This window comes from Odocoileus virginianus, chromosome 7, assembly GCF_023699985.2.
Source record: "Odocoileus virginianus isolate 20LAN1187 ecotype Illinois chromosome 7, Ovbor_1.2, whole genome shotgun sequence".
Lineage (NCBI taxonomy): Eukaryota > Metazoa > Chordata > Mammalia > Artiodactyla > Cervidae > Odocoileus > Odocoileus virginianus.
The window spans coordinates 68,603,329-68,611,168 of record NC_069680.1 but is presented as its reverse complement, the minus strand read 5'-3'; the positions used below and the strand labels follow the sequence as shown (position 1 = coordinate 68,611,168).

General features: G+C 38.4%; 1 pseudogene; it reads right to left on the bottom strand.

Annotated features, from left to right (window-relative positions):
* Nucleotides 1-3,788: 3,788 nt before the first annotated feature.
* On the bottom strand, nt 3,789-4,258 carry LOC110127747 (RNA-binding protein 3 pseudogene; annotated as a pseudogene).
* Between the last annotated feature and the right edge of the window lie 3,582 nt (nt 4,259-7,840).

The window sequence follows — 7,840 nt, the reverse complement described above, 5'->3', positions numbered from 1 at the left end:
GAGGAAAGATATCCTAGGAATCAGAGATGCCTAAATATAGAAAGGGAGCCTCTTGTTACCACACACAGAGTTTAAAGAGTCATTCATCTGGGAGGTGATGGAGAAGCTTACTGCATTTAAACAAAAACAATAAAATTAAATAGAAATAATGGAAATAATAGTTTTACATTGATAGTTCTTGACAGTTATAAAGTTGTTTTGGTACAACTGTAGTTTTAAAACAGTCTTGAGAGATAGATTGAAAACTATTCTGACTTCAGGTTCAAGATGGCAGATTGAGGATACATAGCAGTGCCAAAACAAAGGAAAATGCCAGTTCCCGAGGCGCTTACAATCTAGAAATTCTGTAGATTCCATATTATCCTTGAGACACTGGAAAAACTTAGGGACAGAGCAAAATAAGACAATATAAGGAAAAACGAAAGGCAATTACAAGCTCCAAGGGAAAAAAGCGAAAAAAAAAAAAGAAAGAGAGAGACAATGTAATTATAGTTTCCGCAGTGTAGTGGTTATCACGTTTGCCTCACAGTGTAATTACAGCATCCTATTGATTACATCGGAAACCATATGTAGTCATAAGAATATAAACACTATTTTTGATTTTTAGAAGCAATTTACAGACAGAGCATAGAAACTTAGTGATGACTGAAGATAGAATGCCAATGTTAAAATTTTTGACAATATAAAAATAAATGTATAGTCAGTGGAATACTTGTGTTAGAGGTGGGGAAATGAAATAAAAAGTAGATGTGTTAATAGCTTCATTCACATACAAGATTGTTGAGATATTGACTAACGTTGATAAAACAAGGGATAGAAGTGTAAGTACATTCTTTAAATATTCAGAGGTAAACAGAAGACATAGACTAGATAGATAGATTCACAGGCAGGCGATCGAAAAGGAGGAAGAAAAAAAGGGTGTTTTGGGGAACTAAATTTTTGTTTTTCATATCGTGGAATCAATAGATTACCTAAAGTCCATAAGTCAACAAATGGAACCATAGGACTTCCCTGGTGGTCCAGTGGCTAAAATTCTGCCTTCCCAATGCAGGGGGCCTGGGTTCTAGTTCCCTGGTCAGGGAACATGCTGACGAAGAGTTTGCATATTGCAACTAAAGATTCCACATGCCACAACTGCAGGTTGAAGATCCCATGTTCTTGCTGCAACTAAGACTCAGCACCGCCAAATAAATAAGATAAACATATATTTTAAAAAATAAATGGAACCATCAGCATTTTATTTAGTGTTTCAGAGGCTTATCACCTAAATAATAAGATAAATGGTTAAAAGAGGTTTCCTTGAGGAAATGAGTCAGGGGTAGAAAGAACTGGAGCAAGAAACTTGTTTTCCATGACATGCATGGGCATAACATTTTTTTAATTAAAAAAAAACCTACAATGTAATATATTATTTTCATGTTGTTAAAAAAATCAAAATATACCATCGCCATTATAATAGATGAAGAAACTGAGGCTCAGAGAGGCAAGATGACTTTGTTTAGGTCACAGCACAAGGAAAGAGAGCGATTAGGAATGAATGCCATATCTCAGGACACTAGCTCTTCCGAGCTCCACGGGGCTGCTCCAAAGAGCCTTGAGAGCGCCTTTCACTCTGCTTCTGTGATTCACCATCCATTCAAGCTGCTATGCCTTTGCACCTGCTCTTTTCTCTGCCTAAGGGGCCCCTCCCAGCTTCTTTTGCTGGCATGCGTCTGTTCATTTATCACGACCCAGCCCTATGTCAGTTCCTCCATTACAAGGACCCTTCTTTTGTCTTCTTCCTGTACTCTGTCCCTGTAATGTTTATTTATGATCCCACTGGATCATAAATATTTGGCTATCCATCTGTACATGTTTCTGTCTCATTTGCTAGTCTATGAACCTTTCAAGGCAGAGGTCTGTGTCTGATTCAACACCACACCGTAGCTCCCACCCCACTGCCTGCCCCTGGGTCTTCAAAAGCGTTTCCGGAATTTGTGGATGGGTGGAGTGCATGTGTCTCTGACTCTAAGATTCTGGGCTGGTGGCCGAGCCCCAAACCCTGGCCATGGGCCTGACAGCTGTGGAGGAGCTGCACCGTCAGGTTCTCACTCATCCCTAAGTGACTGCCCTACTCCCAGCCTTCATCTTCTATCCCCTCCTATTTACTAGTTCTCCACTCGCATCCCAAGGCTTATCTGCAAATCTCAGTGTTCCCAAAAGGCATGCTTTGGGAGCCAAGTGGAACCTTCCATCTGGGTTGTATCAAATCACTGACAAAGTTCTGTCCCCAAGTCAGCAGAGGCTGGAGGAAGGCTTTGGGGGAAGACCTTTTCTCCTTAGAGGAACTAACCCATAGAAAAAGATAATGATAATAATGTGCCGGTAGGAGCTGCTCAAAGTGGTAGAAAGAGAGGAATGAATGGATTGAGCAGCTCTCAGACGTGTGTCCCCAGGGAGGCTCTTGGCATCTCTGGGCCTCTGTTTCCTCGTCTGGATCATAGGAAAGTGATAGATGCCTGTGGTGACGGGGTTTACATGAGACAAAGCATGAGAGCAGGTCTGGAACAGCACTGACTCCGAGTTGGGGCTCAGTCTATATGTGCATCATCCTTTCTCTACAGTAATTTTTTTTTTAATTTTTATTTTCTAATTTTTATCACAGTGAGCCACTAACACAGTTTAAGAGGCAAATTCTTCTTTCATTACAACAAAAACTAGTTTTTCACCCCATCCCCACTATTTATTTTTCCCCAGAGGCAACCACTTTCAATTCTTCTGGTATTTACTTGCATATTTCAAAATAACTTGCTTGTGTTGGTATTTTTTGTTTTGCTTTCAGGTTTCATCTTTTTAATCATCCTGGTGAAGGACATTCTAAATGTTACGTGAGACAGAACAGAACATTTTTTACTTCCAGTATTAAGAAAAAAATGAGGGAGTTTCCCAGCAGCCTAGGGGTTACGAATTCCATCTCTCATTGCTATGGCCCAGGTTCAATCCCTGGTCAGGGAACTAAAATCCTGCAATCCATGCAGCACAACCAAACAAACAAACAAAAAGAATGACATGACAAATATTTTTAGGAAACTTCCATATAATCAGACAGAGTGCTGGAGGAAAAAAACCTCTAAGTAATCATGTTCTTGGCCTTCCCTGGTAGCTCAGATAGTGAAAAATCTGCCTGCAATGCAGGAGACCTAGGTTCAATCCCTGGATTGGAAAGATCCCCTGGAGAAGAGAATGGCAATGCACTCCAGTATTCTTGCCTGGAGAATTCCAGGCACAGAGGAGCCTGGCAGGCTATAGTCCATGGGGTCGCAAAGCATCTGACACTACTGAGCAACTAATACTTCACTTCATATTTCAATCATGTCCTTGATTTCTTACAGTTAACAGTTGGAAATTACTTCTCAACCATGATTAAACATTGTGTACAGGTTTTTAAAAAAATGTTCCTAGATACACTTTATTAAAAACAATCCATCTAAACTTTTTTTTTGGTCCGAACCAATAATCCTGGGAGCTTGAACTGAAAAAATGGTAAAGAAAGGAAAAAATACCCAGACTCTACAAATGTCTCAGAATTTTTTTTTAAATGGGAGAAAAATTTTTTAAAAACACATGGAGCTTTCTGAAAGGTCTTTAACAAGCTACCTTGGGAGCTCAATTGAAAAAAAGAGGTAAATGTACTAAAAACAGATGTTTCTGTGCAGCTCCAAAAAATTTTATAAATACAGCCATTTGGAAGGATGGTCCTGGATCAGAAGTTTTATTCCTTGTGTATCTACATGGGATATGCATGCATCTCAGTTGTCATAATTGTCCCTGTAATTTCCTCCTCAATAGTGGTCATAACCACCCTGACTTCTGCCACCATAGTCTCTGAACCTTCCATGTCCCTATCCATATCCTCCAGGTCAATTGTCATACTGGCCACTTCCATAGTCCAGATCCCCACCTCCTCTAGAGTAACTGTGACCACACCCACAGGCTCAAAGTCACCTCCTCTTGTTCCCCGGGGCCAATTTGCTCGAGTGGTCTACATAGATCTGGCAATTATCAGAGACTTTTCATTCAAGGCTCTCATAGCATCTGAGGCACACTCGGCACTGTTGAAGGTGATGAAACCAAAACCCTGGGATAGCTGTGTCTTCCAGTCTTTGACAATGGCCTCCTCAGAAACAGGTCAGAAGCTGCTGAAATGATCTTCCAGAGCTTGCCCATCAGGGTTGAAGTTAAGTCCTCCCACAAAGAGCTTCCCTTCTTCAGAGGACATGGCAGTAAATTTGAGTCGTGGAAATGAAGACATAAAAGGCCAAAGAGACAGCTACTGCGAAGGAGCCAAGAGACTGGGCTATAATGATACTTTTTAATCTACTGAAGGGAATCTTGGTGGATTCTAGATTTTGGCAACTATGAATAAAGTTGCTATAAAACTTTGTGTGTAGGTTTTTTGTGTGGATTTAGGTTTTCGACTCATTTAAGTGAATACCAAGGAGCACCATCTCTGGATTGTATGGTAAATCTATACTCAGCTTTGTAAGAAATTTCAGACTGTCTTCCAAAGTGGCTGTACCATTTTGTGTTCCCACCAGCAATAAATAAGAGTTCCTATCATTCCACATCCTCGCCAGCATTTGGTGTGATCAGGCTTTCAGATATTCTAATACGTGTATAGTGAAAGAAAAATAAAAGTGAAGTTGCTCAGTCATGTCCAACTCTTTGCAACTCCATGGACTGTAGCCTACCAGTTTCCTCCTTCCATGGGATTGTCCAGGCAAGAATACTGGAGGGGGTTGTCATTTCCTTCTCCAAGGTGTATAGTGGTATCTCACTATTTTAATTTGTAAGTCACTGACATATAGTTTTGAGCATCTTTTCATATGTTTATATGCCATCAATATAACTTCTTTGAGGAGGTATCTGTTCACATCTTTTGCCTATTTTTCAGTTGGTTGGTTTTCTTATTGTTCAGTTTTAAGAATTCTTTGTGTATTTTAGACATAAGCCTCTATCAGATCGTGTTTTGCAAATATATTGTCCCAGTCTTTGACATGTCTTTTTATTTTATTAATGTACTGAGCTTTTATTATTATTATGTGTTTAACTTCTAAGAGTTCGTTTTTGTTCTCTAAATGTTCTTTTTAATAGTTTCTTCTTTTTCCTTCATGTATAGAATAATCTCTCTGAAGATATTCATGACAATTTTTTCCTGAAGTGTTCCTCTCCCTGCAAGCCTCTGTTTTTTCCCAAAGCGCTTTTATTTCTTAGTAGAGGCTCTCCCCTAACAACAGGGGATTCTTGTTTGCCTTCTTGTCTGAGGAAGACACCAGAATCTGACTGTACACTCTGTGTTTGTGTTTTGGGAAGTGGGGGAGGGGAGGGCGTGCTTCTCTCTAGGGTAATTGGGTCAATATTTTTGAGAGGAGACTTCTTATCCAGTCCTTGCTGGACCTCGTAAACATGGCTACTAGTGGTCTGGGATTTGAGTGGGAGAAGAAGCCTAGAAGGTTCAACATCTAATAAGTACATTTCCATTGCATCCCTATTTTAAATACTCCATAGTCATCTATGTCTGCTGTCTTCCTGTCTGGAAATCCTTATTTTATCTTCTTCAGATAGTGAAGCTTCAGGTTTCTGCTGAGGTGCAGAACAGACAGTTTACCACCTGTGTGGTGAGGGAGGGAATGGGTCTGGGATTAAACTGCTTTTTAAACTTTGGGGGGCATAAAACGTTATGAGTTTATTCCAGGAGGAAATTTTCATTTTCCCCCAGTGTTTTAATACTCAACAAGAATAACATCTAATGTCTTTTCATATTATTTGTAGGCTTAAATGTTTAAATTAGAAGTGGTGATACTAGAAAAGATATAATTCACACTAGTTTCTAATCATCTTCTTTTAATAAGAATTTGATAAGATTATTTTGTCATCCTAAAATAAGATTTTACTAAAATTATACTTTTCTATCATTTGTTCATCCAAAGATCCAGCTTTATTACCCCCAGTCTGTACTTATAATGAATGAATTTGAATGAAAAATTCCTATCAGAAAGTATTTCTATACATTTTATTTTAACTAATTTCTACTGGAGTATAGTTGATTTACAAGGTTGTGTTAGTTCCAGCTATACAGCAAAGTGAATCAGTTATACATATACATATAGCCACTCTTTTTTAGATTCTATTCCCATGAATGTCTTTACAGAATACTGAGGAGAGTTCCTACTGTTATACAGTAGGTTCTTATTAGTTATCCATTTTATAGTAGTGTGTATATGTCCATCCCAATTCCCAATTTATCCCTCCTCTATATATTTTATTTGAATAGATTCTTCAAGGTGTTCTGTGTTCTAGCTAGCATTATCTAACATTTATTGTTTCCATGGATTTAAAAAATAAACTTTCTATCTAGTAGTCATGTCTCCTTAGGCTCTTCTTAGTTACGACAACTTCTCAAACTTTTTGTGTTTTTTATTATTATCTTCACAATTTTGAGAAATACTTTCAGGTATTTTGTAAAATGTCTTTCAACTGGGATTTTTCTGATGTTTCTTTAGTGATGACACTTGGGTTACATGTTTTGGAGAGAAAGACCACAGAGGCACAGCGCCATTCTCATCATATTATATCCAAAGGACATGATATCAACATGGCTTATCATTAATGATATTAACTTTGATTACCTGACTGAGACACCGATTGTCAGATTTCTCCCTTCTAAAGTGAATCTTTCCATCCATTCTCAACCCTGTAATCTTTGGAAGGAAGTCACTATGCACAACCCATATTTAAGGACTGGGTGTTACGCTCTACTTCTTGAGGGCAGACTATGTGCATAAATTATTTGGAATTCTTCTGTACAGGAGATTTGACTAGTCTCCTCTGCTTGTTTATTTAATCCTTATTTGTATCAGTATGAATTCAGGAGCATCTATTTTATACTTTGAGTTATAATCCAGTGTTACTGTAGTTGCTCAACTTGTTCCAACTTCGGCTGTTAGGAGCTTTTCCAGTTGTCATCCTTGCTCTTGGACATGCCCTCACCATTGTGTGTGCATTATGTATGTGTGAGCACTTTCCTACTTTTTGATCCCAGGCTTGTTTGTATATTTTCTGCCCCAACTCTAGAACCATCCGTTTTTCCAAGGAGTCCTGGTTCCTTTTGTTGGACAGGGGTATTGGAAACCAAGATTTGGGTGCTGGATATGCTCACTGATATAGGGATGTTGTAGCTTCTAGGCCTGCTCAGCTGACAGAAGAAAAATTGTGTGTGTGTATACTAAACCACACACACACACACATATCTGTAAATAGTTCTATATGTAACCATCTATATGGTATGTATATTAAGTTAAACATAAATTCATCCCATTTCCTTCCCCTTTCACTCTGATCCATTAAGAAGTGGATCATCCTAGCCTCTTCTTACTCATTTGTAACCTCCCACTCCAACAGTGAGAAACCACGACCATTTACCTATTCATTTATCTAATCACTCACTTCCACTACACATGTACAGATTATCAGAACTGTTAATCTGTAAAGTCATGGGAAAGAATTAGAGTACAACTAGAATATAGTGATTATGTACAGTTTCTTTTGCCTGCACTCTTATTTCATTTCCAAAGTTACTTAGGTCAGCAGATTTTCCCCCGTCTCCTTCAATCAGGCTCATTCATACATTCACAATAAAGTTAGACCATTTTATCATATTATACATTCCATCCTGGGATAGGTATCCCATCCTAGATAAAAATAACCTAAGTGATTTTTTAAAAAAATTTGCATATGTTAAATTTCATTGTGCTATAAAGTTCTATGGATTTTGACAAATGCACCATTACAATAACATATA